The sequence below is a fragment of the Pleurodeles waltl genome, chromosome 2_1 (genome assembly GCF_031143425.1).
Source record: "Pleurodeles waltl isolate 20211129_DDA chromosome 2_1, aPleWal1.hap1.20221129, whole genome shotgun sequence".
Classification (NCBI taxonomy): Eukaryota; Metazoa; Chordata; class Amphibia; order Caudata; family Salamandridae; genus Pleurodeles; species Pleurodeles waltl.
Genome location: NC_090438.1, coordinates 302,324,235 through 302,350,397, shown reverse-complemented (window position 1 = coordinate 302,350,397; position 26,163 = coordinate 302,324,235). Strand labels below are relative to the sequence as shown.

The 26,163-nt window shown below is 42.2% G+C and overlaps 1 protein-coding gene and 1 long non-coding RNA gene across 3 annotated transcripts in view; one reads left to right on the top strand and one right to left on the bottom strand.

The window, feature by feature from the left end:
* The window catches only part of IL13RA1 (interleukin 13 receptor subunit alpha 1), a 332,178-nt gene that overhangs the window by 196,012 nt on the left and 110,003 nt on the right, over positions 1–26,163 (top strand). The gene's annotated exons all lie outside the window — the stretch shown is intronic.
* The window catches only part of LOC138264301 (uncharacterized), a 63,636-nt gene continuing 52,763 nt past the window's right edge, over positions 15,291–26,163 (bottom strand). Inside the window, exon 4 of the long non-coding RNA XR_011199290.1 lies at positions 15,291–16,434. This is a non-coding gene — a long non-coding RNA (uncharacterized lncRNA). The remainder of the gene's footprint in view (positions 16,435–26,163) is intronic.

Sequence of the window (26,163 nt, the reverse complement as noted above, 5' to 3'; positions counted from 1 at the left end):
TGGAGCTGCCATTTGTGTCCACAAATTCAATCTAGCATGTCAACAAGGCACACTCATCATTGTGGGGCTGTCACAAGAAATGCCTTTGTATGTAATGTATTTAAAGTGCCAAATATGTAAAAAAACAAAAAACAAAAAAACCTACATATGCTCCACATTTTACTATATTTCTCATGTCCATACATGCATGATTATCTTTGGAGAAATATACAATTTCTCTAGAGTTTTCTTTAGACTTCATTGTTCAAGTTCATTTATCTTTACATGATCCAATGAAATCAGAAATCCTTTGTGATGCCTCTAGATACTGTGGCATTTCCCATGATGCACATTGGGAAGCCTCCTTTGCAAGCAGCAATACCATGGTCTTTGTTGCTTTTTATATCCATGATTGTCAAAAATGGCTGCTCAACCTTCATTTTTTTACCTTTAGGTCTTTATACTTCACCAACAGTTTCTTTATTTGTGTGTTTGTTAGGAAAAGGCAGAGGTAAACCTGGAGAGTGCCAATGTAAGACACAGCCATTTGGCTAAAAAAAACCGAGCAAGCTGATGGATGTGTAGTAGTTGTGTATTCTCCAATTCTTTAACTTTGTCAGTGGTGGTCTAATGGAGCCAACCTGCATAGGTTCAGAGGAGGATTCCTAAGTCTGAATGAGTTGTCAAAATGTTGAAGACACATTGGATCTTATCTTCTCTTCCCTTTTGATTCGGTGAACCTTTGAATGAAAAAGCTGAACAGCAAAGTCCCTCAAGGCCTCACAGTTGTTTGAATGATCTACAACTTTAGACAACATATCCTTCAACTGGCCATCGTAACTTCCAGCAACTCCATCGTATGGCTAACTTATTACATTGTGCCAGCTACACAATCAAGTCCTTATTTTCATGTTTCAACTCCAATACCTAATTGTCAGCTGATTGAACATCTTAGTTTACTTTTAAAGATATTCAGATTGTAGACTAAGGGCAGGTCCTGGCTTTCCAGCGAAAGGACCAAGTAGTCACACTTACTGTAGTGGAACCAGTGCACAGATTTCAACTGAGTTGTGGCTGAATACTTCATTGGATAATTAGGATAGTTCATGCTGCAGCTTCTTGTGCAATATGGAGCAGCTGCAAGAGATGAGTTGAAAGCCGAAGATAGAATGATTTGCCTTAGAGTCTAGTCTTCATGCAATCAGTGCCTGAACTACAGTTTTCCATGATGAAGTGTGTAAGAAAGAAAACATTTTCTGGAGTCCTCAGAATCTGAAAGCAGAAAGCTCAATGTGAGTTGAAAAAGTCAGCTTGGCCACCATTGGGGCGACCAGGTGAATGATTTGTACACTAAAAGAAGGATCTCCCTATTCAATTTTAAACAGTTCTGTCTCATTCATCTGGCCACGGCTGGCATGCAACTGCAAAGATTTGGTGTCCCCTATATCAACATAAATTGATACAATTATTTGCATGTCATTCACATAGGTCATAATACCAAAGCCAAAAGATTGTATAGGGGAAAGGGCAAGGGGAAAGAGATATATGTTGTAAAGAGTGCCCAGTGGAGCTCTGTATAGAAGACTTAAGGGCCCAGATTGATCAATCTATCAGAAAAGAACCAGTCAGAAATTCTTGAGATGAGGATGGCGTGGGAGACAGTATCAAATGTTGTTTTGGAAGTCCAATAGGTCGAATGAAGCAGAACTTCCCGTATCCCAGTAAGACTGATTCCGTACTGTGGTTAAGTCTGAATCCACATCAGGAGGAATGCAACAAGTCATGATGAAAACCAACCTTGACTCAGTAAGGCTGCTTGTTTACAGATTAAAGACAACATTATGTCAGAAATACATTCATCTTCCAGGGATCTCCTGGGGTATTGCTCAGTTAACGTTAAAGGCTTAGCTGAGTGAGTGGGATGGTCTAGAGTGCTTGGTGTAACTGTGAAGATGAAACACAAGCTGAGAGTTTTTGTGGCTCCTTTCTGACATGAGATAGAAAAGCCTGAGCCTTTCATGTGGGGCTCTCAGACAATGGAGTATAACTAGCCTTGAAATGTTTAACTCTTGAGAACAGGTCTGTCAGTTCCATTTGTAAATGCTGATTCACTAGCCTTAAATGTGTAACATCCACTGCAGGGACAATGGCATGTTTTCTAGTTCTGGAGAGAATTATGGTGCCTAGGCAGACTGTCAGCATAGTTTTCCAAATCTCTCTGGAGTAAGACATTGCTTGACCATCAGTGGGTTTTTTCGTGATGGCTCTCACCTACGAAAGCTTCCATTCAAAATGAATGTATGGAGATGCCCCATGGAGACTGGGAGAAGAAATTAGGAAGAAAAAGATGAGAAGTTCCTTATCAGAAGTCAGCTTCTCCTGCAAATAAACATACTGATTACACATTGCTTACTCTCAAACATGGACACAGTCAAAACATGCAGGCTGCATTATCTATGTCATGCTTACTTCTTAACTCAGTCCATGAAAAGTGTGCTATGGCATCAGTATTGTATTCATCTGGAGTATGGATTCTATTTCTTTACTCACAGTTGTCACAGTCTTGAGGCCATGGATGACTATTTGTGAGGGTGCTCATAGTTACAGTGAGGTGTTCTGGAATTCACCACTCTATTGCTTTCGTACTATCCTGTTTGAAAATTAGGGATGTGCACATCGACTTATATCCGTGGTAATATCCCACCCCATAGGGGATACATCGAAATATGGAGGTAAATCTGCATCCTAAAATGACAAATCATTGCAATAGCTGTATTTCTGGGTGGCTACAAATATGTCAATTACTACAGTATGTGTTCCAGTAAAATATTATTTACCATGCTCATACACACTCGTTCAGCTTTGGCGCAATGTCTGCAAGAATGTATTAGGAGAATGTGACCTTTGCAAGCACAGTTATATGTACTCCACACCGTGCACTGAAAGCCTAGAACCCTGTTCTATTTTGTTTTTTTCTTACCCTGATCCCAAGTGCTGCTTCGACGCTTGCGTCCTTTCTGCTGCTTTTTCCACATTTTTAATATCCCGTTCTAACATGGCTGCCCGTCACCTTAGAACAGTAGCTTAAAAATGGCAGATATTCTTCATGACAAGTTCACATGCACGTGTAATGAGGCATGTATTTGTTGTATCGTACACATGCGACGCACAGTTGTGATCTTGGAAGTGGTTACACTTACAAGGAAATCTATTTCAAAATTACTGGTTAAGACTGCATATGTATGCAGATGTTTTCGTTAGCATGCTGGTGGAAACAAGCATTGGTAAACCAAACTGCACTTTGAAGCTGAAACTTATGGGCCCTGCCAAGGCTTGTTTTCAACTTTGGTGTCTTGGTGCAGCTTCGGAAAATTCCAAGATTTTACAAAAAACTTGAAGTATCTAGGAAAACACGCTTGCAACTTTGCCCGCACACCAAGAAGAAATCAGAAATATTGAACACCAATACAATATTCTCAAGTGTAATGTATATGTGAACATCTTCAACTTTGGGAAACAAAGCCCGTAAACGGTTAATACTACACCAAATGACTTCTGATAGAAACTGCATTATCACAACCAGAAGTAACTTAGACACTATTAGGAAAGGTCTAAGTTGGGGAAGGTGTTTAGGTGTTGAGATGAGCAGATTTCCCCGGTGCGTTTCTCTTCGGATTGTTTTAAAGTGGACTGTTGCTGGGGCGCTGGAAGTAGGGGTGTGTGAGTTCCTGCAGCACTCCCATGGGTACCCTGCAACTCTGCTGAAATTCAGAAGGGGGATGAACCAATAAAGAGGTCTTATAGTTTAGATTCATTTGCTGTGTCTTCCAAGACGGAGGTCAAGAGTCATGCTATATTTTTAGGTCGAGCACGAAAATGCCTCGATGTGTTTTCATCTACCTATGGGCTTTTAACAACGCCCACCACACGCCCATCACTGTCACTCATTCGTCGGCTTGCCTTTCAAAAATCCTTTATCATCGTTGGTAAATGCTTCACTCCTTGAGGCAGTTTTGTTGGCCATGAACCCTGTTAAATGGATATTGCACATTTGCCTATACGTTTGACTGCGAGCGAACTTCTTTTTCCTTGTGTGTCTCATTCGCGCTCACGCTCATGGCAGCTGTGGTGCTTTGAATTGGCTTGCTTATGTCAACTGTTTTACTTGTTATTTTCAATTTATGTGGCAAGGAAAGTCCAGTTAAAAATTGACAGTGCTAATAGCTCTAACTGGTGCAAACGCGGGCCCCTTACATTGCAAATGCTTGTTTGACAAGCTTCTTCTTGTTTAAAACGAAGATTGGTATTTTTTCACTTCTTTGAGGCAGTGATGGGATTTCACAATTTGAACCAGGTGACGATCTTGCTGGGGGCTGGAAGAAAGAAAAGAAAGGCTGAAGAATGTCAAATGTTTTCTAAAATATGTAAATACTTGTAAATGAAAATAACAAACATTTAAATATATATCAGTACAAGAAACCATTAAATGAGGCATATTGTTTTTTTGTAATTGAGGTGTAATGGAACAAAGATTTCAATATATCAGAACAAAGTAATGCACAAATGATAAACATGTACAGAAATTAGATGTTACAGTGTTATTATTAATGCACTACATAGGTTAAAGCTGCATGACTGGTGGAAATTTTATGTCCATTTCAATAGGCCATTTCAATGGAAAATCTGCTCTATGTAAAATGCGGAACCCTAGCACAACATGCTTTATTCATGTATTTAGGATGGTGTGCTCCAAGATGCCCCCCTAGATACCCACTATTGGCCCACCATTCTTCTGCTGAATGGGCATGGCCAATGTGCTACATTTTGGGTAAGACTTGGATTTTTCACAACTTCTGTGACATCACTGCCAAAACATTGTTGGCAGAACCTCCACTCTGAAAATTGCTCCAGCACCACTGGATCATTGTTCCCATGTCCGTATTTTGTGAGGGACTTTTTTACCAGCCAATTTTAAGGCACAGGGGAGCAATCCATACCCCCGCCAGCCAGCAGCCTCCCCGTCTTATAGCCACCCTTACACCCTTCTGCCCTGACCCCTGCCTGCAGCAGCCCCCTTGTACTCAGAGTAGAGGGTAAATGTCTGTGTCACACCTTCGGAATTGGGACCGAAAATTCTGGGTCCACAAGGTTTTGCTCCCTTCTGTTCAGTGTAATTCATAATAGGATTAAATGTATACAGAAATACCTTCATGAGAACTAAATTCTATCCACCCAGTATCTCTGCACATGTATCTGCCTTCTCAGATACAGGTGCATTTTAATTTTTTATGTATTTTTTATTTATACTTTTAAACACTTTCACATACAGTGAGGTAGGAAAAAGAAAAAGCAAGTGCATCCATTCACAGTACAGCGGAGCATTATGTAAAATTCAACCATTTAATCATCTAAACAAATCTGGCAGGAAGCTGCACGTCACTGTTAATATCCATATCTATTCTGATACCATCCCCACTTTTCTCTCAGATATCATTGCATGCGCCTTCTGATTCGCCGGTTTCTTTACCTATTAAATATTGCTTGTAGGTGTCCCATTATTTCGCTGGTTCGTGAGTTGGTAGTAGTAGTTCACTTTATAGATCGGTTTGTGTATCACAGTATACCATATCTCTATGCCAGTCTTCATTTGTCGGCACTGGGCCACGATCCCACCTCATAGCAATTCGTCGCCTGGCTAACAGTAAGCCAATGACCACCATCTGTCTAATTGATTTCGGTATGTCTCCATCCCACCCCAGAAGCGCCAGAACAGGCTCACAACCAAGTCTTGGTTCGCATATCACCTCCAATTCTTTAAAAACTAACCCCCAGAATCGCTGCACCCCCGCACACCCCGAGGACATGTGAAGAAAGTCAGCGGGGTCCACACTACACCTAGGACAAGCTGCACTTGTGCGCAGGCTGTAGCCATAACGGTTAAGGGTAGTATACTCTATTAAGGTATTTAAAGTGGATCAGGCGAGGTCGACAATTTAGGGAGACAGTATGAGTCAGTGCACAACAGCAACGCCACTGCTCATCTGTAAGCTGCATCTCCAAATCCCTCTGCCACGCGAGCCGGGCTGTATTTAGGTCGTTGAGATGTGCCGTCTGCCTACAGACATGATATCAGTCTCCGGGGTCGAACATTTACGAACATTGCAGATAAAGCCAGCATATCTGGAGGTTCCCACATATCTTCCCCCAAGTGTGCTGCCATAGCATGTCTCTCCCGGAAATAATGATACTGGAGCAGTGTAGACGGTCCGGAGATCTGTCCACTTAGCATTTCCCATGGTCTCATGACACCGTTCTCGAATAGATCCCCCATACATGTGCATTTAGTGTCAGATAATCAGGCACTAAATGCACCCTTCCTTCTCTCTCCTCCAAAATCTCTAACGTTTGATCCTTCTGCTTCACTTTGTATTCCTTTGGGTATAATAAACCTCTCCTCTTTGACCCACAAATGCTGCATTTGGTAAGTTGTATTACTTACTGTTTGGACTTTGTACTGTGGGTGAGTCTTGCTACCAGTGTCTCACCCATAGTAGTCACATGGCAAATGGTCTGCACATGTTTACCACCAGTGTCCGCCTTTTAAGATACGGCTGCTGCGACGCAGCATGGATAAGGGGCACTTGGCTGGTTACATATGAAGATGTGTATCGGATGCATGTGGGAGACTACTGTCCTGCATAGCCCAGTCTCAGAGCACAGGTAGCATGGTGCAGTGGGGACTCCTCAGGGCTGGGTGTTCACCTGGGATAGGCCTTATAAGGGTAGTGTACATGAATTAGGAAAGTCGGTGTGCTTTACTGTTTTGCCTATAGTTGCACCTCATTATACACTATTATTATTGCCTTACTCTGTATTTTCACTCCCCCTTAGCCTACAGAGACCATTGATGTCTTGAATTGGAGTGCAATCTGTACAAGAAAACCAAATATGTAACTTCCAAAATGATAACTGTACATCCTATGGTCCATTCAGAGTTTTCATATTTCCCAGGCTCAGCTAGGGATTAGAGCCCAGACCTTGTGTCATCATGCTGTGCCAAGTTAATTATATTTTTTCCAGCTGGAGGAGCAAAGGCTGCCCCGTTCAAAAGGAACAATTAACAGTACTTATCTCAGCTCCTGTGAGGAAAGGGGTGGCGTGGAATGATCTGCATCAATCACCTAGCTGTCACACTATATGAGGGATGGCCCTGCCCCAGCCCCTGAACATAGGAGAGTGCCCAGACAACTGTAGCCAACTCATCAGGGGGCTCTCTTTGAAATTCCAGTGTGCAAGTCCCTGGAGGTAATGTCAGCGATGGGTGGAGCTGAGACCCCAGGAACTGATGTGACCAGTGGCTCCTGGATGATGCCATTTTGGACTGTCCCAGCATACTGTGCAGGAGGATTGGGACAGGGGTGGAGAAGTGATGTGGCACCCTATGATTGGCCAGGGGTGCCCGACTTCTGGAACCTACCCCCCCCTTTAAAAACTCTTGCACTTGACACTTTTCTATACTTCTCTGCTGGATCCTGGGCCACCATGGAGCTCTGGAAGGAAGAGCCCCCTGACCCTCTCATGACCAGGGACACTGCCCAGTTGACCCAAGGACCAGTGGGTCTCTCCAAGGGCCAGTGAGGCTTGCCCCCTTATATTTCCTGAGGACCAGTTGGGGGAAAGCCCTGGACTTTTCTGCACCCAAAAACAAACATCAAGTGGAGAGCTGGTTCAGGGAAAAAGGAAGATCAACTCTTTAAGGACTGCACTGCTTTTGATGTGAGAAGGGCTGCAGCAACTGCCCCTAGTGGCTAGAGCTCTGTACAGGAGCAAAATGACACCAGGATCTTCCAAATCGGCCCAATGGGGCCCGAGTTAAGGCATTTTAAAGTTTGGCAACCTTTTTCACCTAGGAGCATGTGGAGCACCAACTCCCGGTCAATAAAACTCCCTGGAGTGGGCCAGGGCCTGGGGGAAGGTGCAAGGAGAACACATGAATAAATTGTTGGGAAGGGGTTTGCATGGGTCCCTCCTCCGTATCCTTTCTTGGCCCGGAGACCCCATTCCCTAGGTGTATTTCGGATTTAGGGGGCTGGGACCCCATCCCCTACCACAGATGTCTCCCAGGACAGTGGGGGAGCGCCATCGCACTCCCGTACGAGAAGCAGGAAGGACCCCAGGAGCCGATACCTGGGCCTTGAAGAGCGGGAAAGCCAGCCTCATAAAGCCTGTCTGCCTGAATTTGCGGGCAGACCAGAATGATGCTGCCAACTCCTTCTGCAGCACTCCAGTGTGCTGCCTGCATGGGGAAATGGTGAGGGAAGCCAGAGGTGAGCTTCCTGATCTGCTCTCCAACCAGGTGTTGCACACGTATTGCCCGGTTGGGACATGGCATCCTGAGAACAAGAAGTAGTGAGAGGCTGTGAGCAAATAACAAAATGAAAACACAAAAGCATCACAGCTTTCCTGGACCAGTGGGAAAGCCAGTACTATAATATTCCCTGCACTCACAAGGAGTGCCCCATAATGCCTTGGATGGTCTGATCATTTTCTTGCATTTATAGCTGTTTCTCCCATTGTGATGGCCTCAGTAGGATGGGGTCACCAATGAGTTAAAAAAATCACAGCCTTTTCCCTCGAAAAATGTTGAGTCCCCATCCTAAGCTGGATTTTCATTGTATCTGCAAGCACTCCCAAGGCAGGAGGTTTTGCTCTGCAGCTGGGAATGCTGCACCCTCAAGTGTACACTTACAGCTACACTGGCTTGAAAGGCCTAAAGGTGTTTAAAGGCAGTACATGTAGTAAAGAGCCCTCTAGGGGCCATGTGTATGGCTTCAGTGCAATGTCATTATAATGTGATGTCCTCTAGGGGCTGTTTTTGTAATTGCAGGTTTATGGTGAAAAATGTATAAACATTATACAGACACAAGGTTTACTCATTTTCATAAGTTTTATTGCCCCACTTTAATGACTTCAAATGTTTCATTGGTTCTCTCTAATGATTTTAATTGCTTTATTGATTGCTGCAATAATGACGATGATTCCTGGAAAAGATATCTAATTGGGTTTGATTACAAATCTAAATGTCACAAGTGGTTACACAGTGTCATCTATGGTATGTTCTATCTGCCAATGTACATGTTTGTAAATTATTGCGTAGTATTTAGTTGTGTGTGTAATAAATGTACTTCTTCTGTAAGGAAAAGTACTGACTGGACAATCATTTATTGAGTGTTATTATTGCGTGCCAGTGATTGGTGATTGCCAGCTCACACCACCACCTTTGAGTAGGCCTTGGACTTCTTCGCTACCCTGTGTGGGTCAAGTGATACAATGGTGTGGTTGGCTCCACATAAGGACAATTGTGGATCTATTAGTTGTGCAGGCCACACAACTAAAAGCCCACTTTCCAACATGTAGCCTTCTCAGTCCTACTTTCCCTAGTCAAACTTGGCTTCTCCTGCATTCCTTGAGAGAATGAAGTTTTCATTGTCTCTATCTATTTCACATCCTGTAACATTACAATATCGCGATGTGATTTTAAAATGGCTCAAGTTCAGGGCAACATAACTTCTAACTTGCTTCCTATGTTTTTATTTTCCTCTGGAAAAAGGAGGGTTTCACTATCTCCAAAGAGTTCCTTTCTTGATCATTGGCAATTTAAATATTACAAAGGCATGCCCTTGTTGCAAAACATTCGCATTTTACCACCTACTTAAAGTAGGTGGTAACCAATTCGCAAATGGGAAAGGGGCCCCAAAGGACCCCTTCCACTTTCTGAATGCATGCGAAAACATTTTTTAAGAGCAGGCAGTGGTTCCATGGACCACTGCCTACTCTTAAAAAATGAAAAAACTTTTCATTTTTATTTTTTAAATGCATCCAGTTTTCATTTAAGGAAATGGGCCTGCATTTAAAAATTTTTTTTTTTTTAAAATGCCTTATTTAAAAGCAGTCACAGAAATGGTGGTCTGCAGAGCCCAGCAGGCCACCATCCATGTGATTATCGCCATTCACAATGGGTCACAAATTTTGACCTACCTCATGAATATTAATGAGGTAGGTCAATTTGCAAACCATTGGGAATGACTAAATGAAACTCCTGAAGTTTCATACATTCAAATAGCGATTAAGTAATTGCGATTCGCAGATAATTGCAATTAGGTAATTGCTATTTGAAAAATTGATACATCTGGCCCTATGACTTTTCAGTAAAATCTCTCAGCAAAGGGTTCAGGAAGAATAAAGTTGGTCTCAAAATGAATCCAAGACTCATCAGCAAAGAGAATAGGACAAAATGCGTCAGAGTCAGAGTCAGAGTGCTCTCTCAGAAGCCAAGCTGAGTGAGTAGAGAGTACAGAGAATCTAGAGTCTAGCGAGTCCTACCCCTATCTTAGGGCCTCATTACGAGTCTGGTGGTCGGACCGCTGGGGCTGCCATGGTGGGGGTCTTTCGAATCGATGGTCCCAAGGTGACCGGGTTACGAGTTCCCCGTCGGGCTGGTGTGGCATGTGGGGGGAGGCAGGGGACAGTATTATGGAGCTACTGCCAGCCATACATCCCTACCTGTCAGCACAACAGGCAGACTGTGCTCGTGCACCACGTTGTGCATGGGACACAGTGCACCCCTGAACACCAATTTTTTTAGTGGGCCCACACCCCTGCCTCATCCTCAATAGGGCCGTACCCCTTTGGGCCTCCCATTTTGCCCCCCCTCCCATTTTAGGCCCCTTACCTGCCTGACTGTCAAGCTTCCCCTGGCGATGGGAACACCATTAAAAGCTTGACGGTCCTGCAGGTCGTAATGGCCATGGCGGTCCAAATGCTGCCATCTCCAATATTGGCCACCGTAGTCACAACCACTGCGGTCCCCGTCGCACTGACTGTGGCAGTGCCGGTGTTCCACTGGCAGTGTTCTGGTGGTCCAAACACCAAACTTGTAATCCTGCGGTTTGACTGCCAAAGTTGTGGTGGTCCGACCACTACCATAGCGGTCCATGGACCGCCAAACTTGTAATGAGGCCCTTAGTCTGGGAACACACTTTTATAAAATTATACACTGCAACAAATTATAAAATGTTGGTAGATAATTTTCGTCTTCGATCAATCAGTGCATGATGTCTTCATGTGAACGGTATTTGGACAAATTATTGAATCAACAGTATTGAGTCACAGAAATATTGAGTTTTTAATATTATACGTAAAAAATGTGATGCAGAAATATTGTTGACAAACAGCAGATTTTAGGTACTGTGTTGGTAATATTTTCAGAAATATAGTTGTAAAACTTTTTGTTTTTATTGATCTTTATGTGTATTGGTTATATTTTAATTGTACATGTTTTACATTGTTTGTATAATTGTTAATATTTATAAATATAGTGTGTCAATTTTAATTAAATTTTTTTAATGTAATTGTTAATAGTAATTTATAGTGTCATAGTGGGTTGTGAGGTTTGTAGGGGTACAGGGTGGGAAGTTAATTATGCATAATAAATTCATAATTACATTTTAATTATTTAAGTGACAATTATGTAAATTGTGCTATTATATTTTTCAAGTTATATTTTAGGGGCAGGTTGTTGTGTTTCTAGGAGTATAGGATGGAAAGTTAATTACCTAATAATTGTTTATTAATTAATTATTTAGAGCTTTGGAGGATTCGCAGTGCATTGCACGGCTGTCTTCAAGCCCGTAGTAGCATTCTTTTCAGAGCGTCTATACGTGTTAAAAAAAAAAAAAAAAAAGGTCCTAGGAATTGCACATGTAGCAGCCGGGGCAGAGCAATCATTTTAAACATAGCAGCCTTTCCAGGTAAGGAGACGAGCAGCGTACACCAGTGTCTGATGTCTTTCTCTAGTCTTCGCAGTAATGGGTTGAGGTTGGTTTGCATGAATGAAGTCATATTTCTAATGAACTAGATACCTAAATATTTAAACATGTGTTGTTCACTCTCAAAGGGAGGGGTAATGTGATTTGTTTTTTCCAGCCTCCAGCCAGAAACTGGAGGCACTTGTCCCACTTAATTGTAAAGGCCGAGTATTATCCCATGAAGTTAAAAAGTTCCTTAACACGAGAGAGTGAATTATTTATGTTGTACAGGTATAGAAGGATGTCATCGGCATACACCAATGCTATCTCCTCCCAACCCAAATTTCCCCTCCACCCGCAGATCTGGGCATCAACCCTCAGCAGTTCCGTTAGGGGTTCCACCAGAAGTGGAAGAGCCTTGGCCCATGCCTTTCCTTATGCCAAAGGCCTCTGGGAGACAGCCGTTTACCCTGACTCCAGCCAGGGGTTTCTCATATAAGTTTGACCCAACTGATATATGTGGGACCAAACCCAATACTTTCCCGGAGTAGGAAGAGGTATGTCCACTCTACCGAATCAAGCACTATGGCCCAGGGGTCGCTCAGCATATTGTTGTGCAGGTGTCACAGATTCAATTTCGTTGACGGATTGGGCATAAAGCCTGACTTATCTGCATGTATGAAGTCCGTTATTACTGTTTGCAACCTGTTGACTAGCACTTTTGCCAGATTTATTAATTATTTAATTGATAATTACATACGAAAATTGTGTAATTATTATACTACTTAAATTGTATTTTAGGTGTGGGTCATTGTGTTTGTAGGTGTATAGAGTGGGAAGTTAAGTAATTGTAAATTAATTCTTATTAAATATCATATGTATTATTTAGCAATTGTCTAATTATATTTTTAATATGATATATTAGGTGTCAGTTGTTGGTTTTTGTTGGGTAATGGGAAGTTATTTAAGTAATGTATTTTTTTTTAGCACTTGACATGTTAAATGTGTTTTATTGTAACTATATTTTAAACTGGGCTGCTAGGTTTGCGGTAGTACAGCACATCATTTCAATTAAATATTCAAATTAATTACTATGTTATTTGATATTACTTATTAGCAATGTAATAATCATGGTAAATGTTTAATTTTTTTTTTTTAATTTATATGTATATGATTTTTATATTAATATTTTTATATTTTAATCAAGTTCTTAAATTATGTTATGCCTTTTAAGTGAATTACTTTCTTTATCACTGCACAGACTGCAGTGGGAACAGTACATTTGACCCCTCTTGAGTTTAACACTTTCACTACTGTTATATAGACTGGAGTGTGAATAGTATATTTTATCGCTCAAGAGTCCAATGCGTTCCCTACTGTGACATAGACTGGACTGGTAATAGTACATTTTACCCCTTCTAAGTCCAATGCTTTCCTTACTGTTGTACAGACTAGAGTGGGAACAGTCAATTTTACTCCTCCAGAGTACTACACTTTCCCTATTGTTGGATAGACTGGAGTGGGAATAGTACATTTTACCCAGCCAGAGGCCGACGCTTTCCTTACTGTTGCACAGATTGGAGTGGTAATAGTAAATTTCGCCTCTCTTGAGTCCAACTCTCTCCCTACTAATGCACAGACTGGAGTGGGAATAGTAAACTTACCCCCTTCTGAGTCCAAAACTTTCTCTACTGTTGCACAGACTGGAGTGTGAATAGTAAATTTGACTAATCCGGAGTCCAATGCTTTTACTACTGTTGCACAGACTGTGTGAATAGTAAACCTTACTGCTCTAGAATCAATCACTTTCCCTGCTGTTGCACAGACAGGATTGGGAAGAGAAAATTTTACCCATCCTGAATCCAGTGCTTTCCATACTGTTGCGCAGACTGCAGTGTGAATAGTAAATTTACCCCTTGGGAGTCAAGCGCTTTCCCTACTGTTGCACAAACTGAAGTGGGAATAGTACATTTTACCCTTCTGGAGCCCAACGCTTTCTCTACTGTTGTATGGACTGGAGCAAGAATAGCACATTTTACATCTTCAGAGTACAATATGTTCACTACTGTTGCGGAGATTGGGATGGGAATAGTAAATTTTACCCTTCTTGAGCCTAATGCTTTCTCTACTGCTGTGTAGACTGGAGCAAGAATAGCACATTTTACATCTTCAGAGTACAATATGTTCACTACTGTTGCGGAGATTGGGATGGGAATAGTAAATTTTACCCTTCTTGAACCTAATGCTTTCTCTACTGCTGTGTAGACTGGAGCAAGAATAGCACATTTTACATCTTCAGTGTACAATACGTTCACTACTGTTACGGAGATTGGAGTGGGAATAGTAAATGTGACCCCTCTTGAGTGTAATGCTTTCCCTACTGTTGTATAGACTTTAGTGTAAATAGTAAATTTTATCCTTCAAGAGTCCAATGCTTTCCCTACCTTTGCATAGACAGGAATGGTAATAGCAAATTGTACCCCTTTTAAGTCCAAGGCTTTCCTTACTGTTGTAAAGACTAGATTGGGGTGGTCAATTTTACTCCTCCAGTTTTATACACTTTCCCTACTGTTCGATAGTCTGGAGTGGGAATAGTAGATTTTACGCAGCCAGAATCCAACGCTTTCCCTACTGTTGCACAGGCTGCAGTGGTAATGTAAATATTACCCCTTCTGAGTCCAACACCTTTTCTACTGTTACACAGACTGGAGTATGAATAGTAAATTTTACTCATCTGTGGTCCATTGCTTTTACTACTGTTGCACAGACTGGAGTGTGAATAGTACATTTTACCTCACTGTAGTCCAATGTTTTCCCTACTGTTGCACAAACTGGAGTGGGAATAGTACATTTTATATACTACACTAAGTAATATACTGCATGATATAGCATTGGAAAGAGGAGTGTGATGATTTGCCACGTTTGTGAGCTGAAGAAGGCATATGTATACACACAGCCTTTTGCATAAATAGCCCTTCTGTATTTTTGTACTAATCTAGAACAAATGTTTGTGGAATAATATCCCTTCATGTAATCTACAAAAGAAGCTTTTAACTCATCTTCATCAATGCCTTGTCTAAAAGTTGTTTTAGTGAATGTAGTTACAGATTTCGCTGTCTGTGGTGTGAAATGTATTACTAATACTATTGCAACTGTTCATAAAACTATTAATATGGCCAATAAAGGCCTGTTCCAGCGTTAAAGGCCCGAGCCAAAGGCGAGGGCCTTTAACAAGGTAGCGGACTTTAATTGCCAGTATAGCCCAGCTACGAAGGGCTGTAAGGTTACTGAAGCATTCAGCAACTAGAGGGCAGAATGTTCTAATAAATAAAACAAAGGCCTCACGGAGGCCGAGGGGATTGAAATCCCCTTGCGCTCTGTGAGCCCTTTGTTCACAGCTATTGCTGTGAACAATGGACAATGGAATGTTGAGGCTCCGGGCTTTTACTGTCCATTAGAAATCCCGGAGCACTCCATTGTCTCCAATGGAGTTCCCAACATTTCAATGTTTCAATAAAAGTATAATCCCTATAATAATCTAACACCTTTTCCTATTCCTGGTTAGGGTGTACATTTATCTAAAGTAAGATTTTGTTAAAAGCAATAGGTTTGTAAAAGCAATGTTAATGTCTATCTCAATGTGCAACAATTCTTGATTATTTTCTTTTAGGTTAGTTTCTTGCAGCTTTCTTAACAGGAGTCTTCATCTAGTCATGCATAACCCTACTCCTTTTTTCTAAAATGTTATCTCTATCCATCTTCGCAGCCTCAAGCCTAGTTATTCTTCTTATCTTCTTTAATATTGTTATCAAATTTTTCTTTTTGTACAGTTCATTTAATGATTTGATCTCCATTGCTTTGACTAATTTCAAGTTGATTCGGGGAACTCTTTATTTTAGTTAAGCAGATCTGAAATTGGGATGTTTCGCACTTGGCTCACGTAACATGTCCACTCAGGTGCTGAATATCTTTGACAAAGTACTCTAGCTATTTAAGGTCTTCTTATTGTTTGTTGGTCTCTTTCTGTGTCACCTATACCTCTCAATTCTGTTTCTTTGTCAATTGTAAGTGGTATGGATCTAACTAACACACTTGATTTTAACTTTTTTTCAACTGTAAGTCTTTGGCCATTTAGCACTGTGAGTGTCTCTTTTTGTTCTTGATTTAGAACTGGTTCATTCTTCTGGATCTTCTTATTGTCCTGTGAGTATATCGGCTGTCACTTCTGATTGAGTTTCTGCTTCCCCACTTTCGATGTCAAGAGCTCCAATGCCACTTTGTGAGATATCTGACAATTGTATTTCTTCACCTGTCTGCAGATCTTCACCCCTTTCTTCTTGCTGGCTTTGATCACAAACTCAATGAGATTTTGCAACTTGCAGTGGTACATTCACCAGTGTTCTAGGTTCTGGCTCATACAACAGTATTTCTACATAAGGATCTCTTGATGTCTGGGTATGAGAAGCATGCACCCAGTTTAGTACTCCAGCACGCTTGACAACTGTATTCATGATAAGGATTACTTGGTAGGGGCCTTTCCACCTTGGCTTCAGACAGGACTTTCTCACATGTTTCTGATGGGCACCCAGTTGCCAGGACTGAGGTCAGGGCACTGCTATTGCTGTGGATTTACAGTGACAGCTTCAACCTGTTGAAATACAGAATGCACCACATCAGCTTGTCGTTTTTAATAATAGAGTACCATGTCATCTGTTGTGTTAACAAGTGCATTCACAGGTACAACACTTAATCTCAATGCTCTCCCCATGTGAATCATGTGGAGATAAGCCTGTCCTTCTATCAGGTGTACTTTATAAACTCATTAACACCAAAGTTAAAGCATCAGGCCATTTCAATGAGTTGAAAGCACAAACATTTGCAAATGGGGATTTAATGATTTGGTTGATCTGCTCAACGATCACAGAAGTTTCAGGTTGATAACTGCAATGTAGCTTCTATTTAACATGTGATGCTGCACACAACATTTTCATGATCTCAGTGTTGAAGAGAGTTATGGCTCTAGAGAAACCAGTATGCCGTACCTTGGGACCAAGTTTCTCACCAGCAGTTTTGCTACAGTGAGACTGTCATTCCTCCTTGTTGGGTAGGCTTCCACTCATCTAGAGAAAATGCAAACTATAGCCAAGAAATATCTCAGCACATTACAAACAGGCATTTCAATAAAATCCATCTGCATTCTGTTGAAGGGACCACCTGATCTCCCTACGTGACTCATTGTAACTGTTTCCCTTCATTCATTTGTTGACATATTACACATCAGTGCACAATTGTTCTGCATGGGCTCTTAATCTTAGATTAAGCCTATTCTACCTAAATTACCTGAACATAGCATATCTGAATAAATGTGTAACCCCATTAAAATACTGTGTCATTGGTGACAAACTGTCTGGTAGCACTGGTCTTCCATTTACTGAAACCCAAATGTAATTTTCATCCTTTCCACATCCTTCTCTAATCCAATTCTGTTATTCTGCTTCAGACACATTTTTCTGCATTGCTTTCAATTCCCCCAAAGTGTCACCTCTAGTGCACTGTACTAGGGACTTAACAGTGAATCACATATGCCAATCATGGATGAACCAATTACATACCCATTTTGTATAGGAGCACTTGCACTTTAGCACTGGATAGCAGTGGTAAAGTGCCTAGAGTAACAAAAACAGCAAAAACAGAGTCCAGCACACATCAACAACCTGGGAAACCGAGCCAACAAGTTAGGGGAGACCACGCCAAAGATGAAAAGTCTAATATATATATTTAGACTATATATAAATATAAATATGTATATATATTACCAGTGGTTGCCAGTAGGTGGCTATAGTTAGGACCAGGTTTCCAAAGAAAAAGCATTTTTTGACTTGCATATATCTTTGCTGCCGTTTGACAAATCTTCACAAAATTTCCCCCAAAAAAGTTTGACAGTGATTTTTGTTGTGCATGGAAAGCTGGAAAGTTTTGGGGTGAGCCGTCAAGCGGGGGCAACAAAAAAGGGGATTAAAAAAAAAAGTGTTTCCCATGTTAAGTCTCATAGGAGTTTTGAACACAACTACAGCCCGAACTGCAGGACACAATTCCACCAAATTTGGCAGAAAGTTAGCTTGTGGTCTGCAGAGTACGCTTTTTGTTATTTGGTGTAAATCCATTCAGTAGTTTAAGAAAAATCAAAGGAAAACCAAATTTGTAAATGTAGGACCATGGATCCTTACTGGCTACTTCACGAATATTAACAAGATTGTGAGAGATCTCCAGAGCTCTGATTGGCCGCCAACACTTCAACCAGGAAGTGTTGTCAGTCATCGGACTCTGATTCAGCCAACAAGTGAAAAAGAAGAAAAGGGGCCAGAGTAGGCACACCCTGACCCCTTAGCTCTGGTGCTGGGGACCCAGAGGGAGCCCGCCAGGGTAAAAAAGCCATTTAAAAAAAAACATTTTGCAGCAGATATGTGACGTCGCAAATTTGTTGCAATAATTGGAAAAATAAACAAGTGCGGTCTCCTGCTCTTGTTTTACTAAAACCCCCGGGTGGGCCAGGTCCTGAGGGCATTAAAAAAAAAAAGCGGGGGGGACACAGGGCCCCCCTCCTTTGCTTACTTATTCCCTGGAGACTCCGGGGGCCACCACTTCCCTGGGCAGTCTTTTAATTATAGTTGGGGTGGTCATTCCATGTGGACAGCCACCTTACCAGGGCTGAGATTGTTGTATATGTGGAGGGGCCATCTGCCCCCTCCACCCCCCGCAGTCCCCAGGGCTGAATTAAAATAAGATATGCAGTATGTTGCAGACCCTTGGCCCGGGGACCATTCTTCCCCGGGGTTGTTTACTGTTGGAGGGAGGCCATGTGGCACCCCTCCTGGAGCCAGTAATGGCTTTTGGGACAGCCGTCCCCCATTGCTGGCACCTGTTATGTACCAGGGTGCCCACTCCCAGGACATAGCTGTTTTCTCTGACTTGGCTGGAGCTTTTGACAGCTCCCACCAAGTCATAGCAAACACTGTGCTTTCAGTGGGCCAGAGCTGTCAAATTGCTTTCAACCCCTTGCCTGCAGAGATGCCAGCAGGGAAACAGAGGAAACAATTGCTTTTTCTGACAGGGGCTTGATGTCTAGCAGCTCCTTGTGTGCGAAAGCAATGCTGGCTCCAGCAGAAGGCTGTGAGCCAGATGGGACCAGAGGAACCTTAAGACCCCACCCTGCTGCCCTAGGGGCACCCAGGAGAGATGGCTGGGCCCTGGGGATAGGGGCCATGGGGGCAAAATCAGCTCCTTTGCTTACTTAAGGCTGGGGTTGGGGTCCCTGGTGCAGAGTTCAGCCTGGGGAAGGTGAATGGATGGCCCCCTCCTCCATTTAATTAAGGCTGGGCCTGGGGGGATGGGGTTTAAGATTCCATTATTGATGTCACTTCTTACTTTCTAGTACCATCCTCAAATAAAACAATAAAAGTCCATATCTTAAGATGATATTCCACAATCAAATATTATGCTTTCCATTCCATCCAATTACTAAATCATTTGGTTTGAAAATTGTATCCACCAAACATGTATTTTCAACAATTGATATTGGTTTCAGTCCAAATAGTTGTGAATTGGATTCTCAGCCCAATCAGTTAGAAATTATAGCCGACATGTGTTTCATCCTACAATAGGACTTCGTCAGGGCTGGTTGGGTAACAATATAATATCATCATGACATGTCCTTAATTCCTACCCTTCTTAGAATTAAAATCATCATTTAAGTCCCAGAGCATGCACACATCATGCAAGTGACTTTTTAATGTAAGTATCAAAAACATGCCCTCATTTAAAGAAACCCCACACCAGAAACTGTCCATAATTGTTTTATATCACAATTGTTATGTTTTTTTTCACCAGATAGAAAGTGACTAAATGGAAAATGTTCAATGTGTATCCATAGTTTCCATGTGAACAGGTAACTATCTATGATGTTTGTATAGAATTAAAAAAGAGAGAGAGAGTGGACTGAATCAATAATACATCCAATGAGCCCAGTGATAAAGTATTGTTAGTAATTATTAATTAGTACAGAAACTTCTCAAATATCTAAATTTAAATGATTACCTCACTTCTGATATCAATATCTTCAATATACAAAAGGCACAAATCACTGGAAAAGAATTTCATGTAACTCAAATGGGACTGCACTTCTGAATTTACTCACAGAAAACCAGAGAAATTCAGCAGTGATAATTATTTCAAGTAACTATAACCCACGGCCTGAGGTAACTTAGCCATGCACTACTAATTATCCCAGATATTACACCGCTCATGACAACTTTCACAACGTCAATAAAAATATCAATGAAACGTTAGCAATCAAATTATTGAAGAAAAAACTGTGCATGGCGGGGGCACGAGTTATAGTTATATTAGGCCATGAGTTATTGTTACTTGAAATAACTTGCTGAATGTCTCTTGTTTTGTGTGAATAAAGTCAGGACCTACTATAATGTCTCCGTTACCTTTGTTCTTTTAAATGAAATCTATCTTTATCTATCTATCTGTCTGTCTATCTATCTATGTATCTATACATATATTTATACACATATGTATAAATAAATGTGTATGTTTGTGTGTGGATATATATAAACCCAAAACAATACTTACCTCCCAAAAACCTATACCCACACTAAATAAACACCATCCAAAACCCATACCCACCCTGCGCCCTAAATAAACACTTCCCACCCAAAAGCCATACCCACCCTAAACCTTAAACCCTTACCACCCAAAAACCCTAACCACCGTAAGCCCAAAAACACCTTACCACCCAAAACCCTAAAAAGAACCCTCAGCACCCAAATACCATACCAACCCTAAACCCTAAAAAAAAATACCACCCAAAAACCCATACACACCTTAAACTAAAAAAAAAAAAACACTTACAACCAAAAAACCTATACCCACCCTAAACTCTAAAATAAAATCTTAGCACCCAAAAACCCATAACCACCCAAAACCCTAAAAAATCTTTACCACCCAAAAAACCCATACCAACACTAAGCCCTAAATAAACACCACCGAAAACTCCATACCCACCCCAGACCCTAAAATCCTTTACCACCCAAAAACCCATATCTACCCTAATCCCCCAAAAAACACTTGCAACACAAAATATCTATACCCTCCCTAAACCTTAAACATTTCCCAAAATATATATATATATATATATTCTGCACACTGCAACCGCTTCAGGAACTACATTCCTTCAACCTTTGAACTCCGGCTTTGGCCAATGTGCATTTATCTTATTTCGGGGCACTTTTTAATTGTTGCAGTTCTTTTCTCTCGCTTAACCATAACTCTACTACCTACTTTGCCGAAGCATCAATTTTAATGATGCCCTTGAGGACTATTGGGAGCTTTCAGGAATATCAAGGTCCTGCAACTCTACTGAGCCCTTGAGGCAAGGACTTTGAGGCAGATAGTTAATGAGATTAAGAACTGCACTTTTAGAAATACTATACATTCAATTCTGTGTGATTTGAGTCAATAAGAGTTTGGGTTTTATTAAAAAGATTTTATTAAATCATTAGTTCATCAATTACTTTATTAGTAATTCTTTTAATCTCAATGCAAATTACTGAACAGAGAACATAGTGGGCCCCATAAAGATCTAGTCCCTAATCTAATTTCAGGGTAAAGATTAAAGTTCAGTAAAATCCATAAAACGGTTCTCATCGCATATCTGAAAGCAAATCATTTCTACTAGAGTATCTCACTGATAATGATCAGTAAATTATCAGCAATACATTCAGGTAAGATACGGTTGGTCTCACAATGAATCCAAGATGCATCAACAAAGAGAACAGGACAAAATGTGTCAGAGTCAGAGGGCTCTCTCAAAAGCCAAGCTGAGTGATTAGAGGGAGCCAAGACCCTGGAGAGTCTAGCGAGTCCTACCCTTATCTTAGTCTGGGAACACACTTTTATGACATTACACACTGCAATAAATTATAAAACTTGGGTAGATAATCTTTGGCTCTGACCAGTCAGAGCTTGATGTCTTCATGTCAACGGACAGCTTCCGTTGAGATGGCAAGTTTTAACAAAGAACATTCTAAATATACAATACAGTTAACTATTACTGAAGTAGCAATGGAACAATCCAGTTTCTTCCTTTCTATAAGGCAAAGAACAGTTAAATAGGCAGGATACACATTTTATTTAACTTCGCTTCAGTTCTCACATATCTAACAGAGCCTATTCCTAAATAAACAGTTTTTAAGAGTAAAACATTGCAATACTTCTTTACATAGGTGAAATGCTCAGGAAACAAAACTCTAACACTTTCTTTATTCATTTACTTGTTACCATGGAACATTTGCATCATTAAATGGTATTCTTATTACCATGACACAGGTGAAAACTAACATAGAGGAAAGAACGAAGTAAGTAAAGAAAAAAAAGAATTTGTCCTTGTCAGAGATTCAGCTCCTAGGTTGTAACTGCCAACCCCTGTGCCAGTCAGTTCTGTTTATTGGCTCTGGTGACTGCACCTGGTCACCAGACTACATGTGTAAGCATATGCTTGATTCCTCAGCCCACATCTCTATGGACCCATACGCTACATCTCTTATCAGCCTCGCTTAAAGAAATAACTTATTCAAGCAAATAAAACTGGATGTCTCTGACCAGTCCATCCCCTAAGAAGGTGGAGGATTTCAGTGGGAATTGTATGACCCCTTCCTCGAGATGGGTGGGAGGACATCTCCTGATTCTCAGTGGGGCCAGGTTCTCCTTCACGGTTTTGGTAGCATTGGCTCCAGTCCAGTGGATTGTGATTTGGGTGCCCATGATCATTTCCCCAAGACAAGTCTAGGCCACTTGGTCCTTGCCCCATCTCAGCCTCCTCTCTGTCCACTAGATTCAAGCCTTGGTATCTTGTTGAACTTTGATGTGGTGTGGGTAACTGGCTGGTCATCCATTTTTACTGTGCCCATTGTACCCATAAGGGCAGCAACTCTCCGTGGTTGGCACTTAAACAGGGTACAGAACTTGCTCCCTGGATTCATACCCACCAAAATCCTGCTGCCCAACTTCAATATCAGAGCCTTGGCTCTCCTCTTAAGGCTAGCCTGACTGTTGTTTGCCATCCTTTTTTGTTGGGTTCCATATAGGATAGGGACTCATGACCGGTCTGAGGGGCATGGGTCTTGCACCTGTTGCCCGAACATCAGAACTGTTGGTGAGCACCTGGTTATTCTGTGGGGGGTCTTGCAATATATTCTCAGAAAATTATATATTTTAGCCTCTATGCTCATCTGTTACTCTAACTTAATTTGCATGATCTTACTAAGGATGTACATCTAGCATTCCACTTACCCAGGGGTATGTGCCCACCAGGACATAATCTTGCAGTGGCTCACCCCAAGTCCCACCATGTAGTTACTAAATTTCCAGCCCTGGAAAAATAGGCCATTATCCTTCCTTAGCTGGTTGGGGAGATCAGAAGTGGCAAAAATATTTTCAAATTTGGGATATACTTAATCAAATGTTTGCTAATTCAACTGTTTCAGCCTCTGGGAATTTTGATTAAGTGTCTGTCATTAGCAGGATTCACTTACCATCAGGGAACACACAGAAATCATCACTCCAGTTCTCCAACCATTTTGAGCAGGGCTCCTCAGTGGCCACTGTTGCTGGGTAGTCTGGATCTCCAGTTACCTACCACCACCAGCATGTTCTTATCATTTGTTTCATCTGTTGGTGTATATCAGGATGCCAGAGTTTCTCCCTCAGTCAGGACTGGGTTTTTATGATGCCCTGGTGTCCATCATGCACCAGCTGCCCTGGCCCTGAAGACCCTTGGAATAACAATGCCGCGTCCCCTCAGCATAACCCCATAGTTTGTAACCCTTGTGTGCCTTCCTCAGTGCTTGCATGTCCTCTCCGCTGACTGTCTCATCAAGTCATCTGACTAAAGAATTGGGCCCGCACATTTGTCATGGGTGCCCTCCTTCTCCAGTTATGTGACTGTTATTTTCAAACTGGATAATGACTATTGCCAGCTCTCGTCTGTGATAAAATTGATGTGCTCTTCTGCATCTTCAGTTGAGTCTACTACGGTTGACCCCAGATGCCTAAAAAAAAAAGGCTGCAGGGTTGTAGCACCCCGGCAGGCAGTTAATTGTAAAATAATATTATTGCGACTACAAAATCCACTTTTGCCGTTGCAAACAGACACAAGTGGCTTATGGTCCATAATACCGTCTAAATCATGTCATGTATGTACAAGTGAAAATGTTGGCACTCCCGAGTGGTCAGTGCCTCCCTTATATCTTAGATATCTTAGTGGCTCCATCATAGTGGTCAATCAGGAAATACAATGTGGACATTCCCAGTAAACTCCAGATCTCCATCACAGTGGACAATGGTGCCTTCACTTTTTGAATGTTCTTTGCCTACTGACGATCCTCACTCATGCCATCACCTGAAAAAACGTAGCCATAGAACTCCACCCTGTCAGTGCTGGCTGCACTTTTGCTGGTTGAGAATGAACCCCCAAACAGCTAGTCTTTTTAGCATTGCTCTGAGCCTTATGTTGTGCTTATGAAAAATATGGGCATGTATGCCATGAATCACATTTAGCATTTCAGGCAGTTCTGATCAGATTCTGTAAAACCACAGAAGCAGGGAGATCCAAAACTTAGTCTCATATCTCCACAGCCTGATATGCGTATAGAATGTTGTAATGTTTTTGCTTGCTTCACTCAAAGGAGTTTGGCGGTATTCAACATTTAGGGGGTCATTCCTACTTTGGCGGGCGGCGGAGGCCGCCCGCCAAAGTACCCCCGCCAGAACACCGCTGCGCGGTCAAAAGACCGCCGCAGTGATTTTGGCTTTCCCGCTGGGCTGGCGGGCGACCGCCAGAAGGCCGCCCGCCAGCCCAGCGGGAAAGCGCCTTCAACGAGGAAGCCGGCTCCGACTGGAGCCGGCGGAGTTGGAGGCGTGCGACGGGTGCAGTAGCACCCGTCGCGATTTTCAGTGTCTGCATAGCAGACACTGAAAATCATGGTGGGGCCCTTTTACGGGGGCCCCTGCAGTGCCCATGCCATTGGCATGGGCACTGCAGGGGCCCCCAGGGGCCCCACGACACCCCATACCGCCATCCTGTTCCTGGCGGCCAAAACCTCCAGGAACAGGATGGCGGTCGGAATCCCCATGGCGGCGCAGCTTGCCATGGAGGATTCCCCTGGGCAGCGGAAAACCGGCGGTACACCGCCGGTTTTCCGTTTCTGACCGCGGCTGTACCGCCGCGGTCAGAATTGCCCTGGATGCACCCCCAGCCTGTTGGAGGTGCATCCGCAGTACCCATGACCCCCTAAGTGATTTGCCCTGGATCACAGGAGGTTGAGAAAAACTTGGTTCCCCTGCTTGTAATTTATATTTAGTCGCACACAATTTATATTTAGCACCTTTACTTAAACACTAAGGACCAGATGTAGGAAGATTCCAAATTGCGAGTTGCAATTTGCGAGTCCCAGCGACTCGCAAATTGCAACTCGCAATTTGGAATGCAGAAAGGTGTCTCAGACACCTTCTGCGAGTCGCTATGGGGTCACAATTTGCGACCCCATAGCGATTCAGGGCACTCACGGGGATGGTGGCCTGCTGGAGACAGCAGACCACCATGTCCGTGACTGCTTTTAAATAAAGCAGTTATTTTTTTTCAAAGTGCAACCCGTTTTCCTTAAAGGAAAACGAGCTGCACTTTGAAAAAAACCCGAAACCTTTAGTTTCGGTATTTTTCAGGGCAGGTAGTGGTCCATTGGACCACTGCCTGCCCTGAAAAATTATTTTTTGTTCCAGACACAAAGGGGAAGGGGTCCCTTGGGGACTCCTTCCCGTTTGCGCCTGGGTTACCATCCACTTCAAATGGATGGTAACTGCGCTTTCATTTGCGACCGCAATCGCGGTCGCAAATGAAAATGCATAGCATTGCGAATCGCAAATAGGAAGGGAACACCCCTTCCTATTTGCGAGTCGGAAATGCATTTTGCGAGTCGGATCCGACTCGCAAAATGCATTTCTACATAGAAATGAGGCTTTAGCGACTCGCAAACGGCGATTTTCGACATTTGCGACTTGCTAAACCCTTGCTACATCTGGCCCTAAGCTCTTTAGTCAATAGCCACCTAGTCGAACACAGGCGATGACTGCTATACCATAGAAATACTTATATTGAAAACTTAACCATAAACAATCAACAAACTGATTGTGCTTGTAATTTCTGTCAGGCCAGGCTGGGAGTGGAACATTTCTAGTCTGCGAGAGGTCTCACAAGATGATGTGAGGACAAGTCTGGCCTCCAACCCTCCCTTGTGTATAATGCCATTACTGG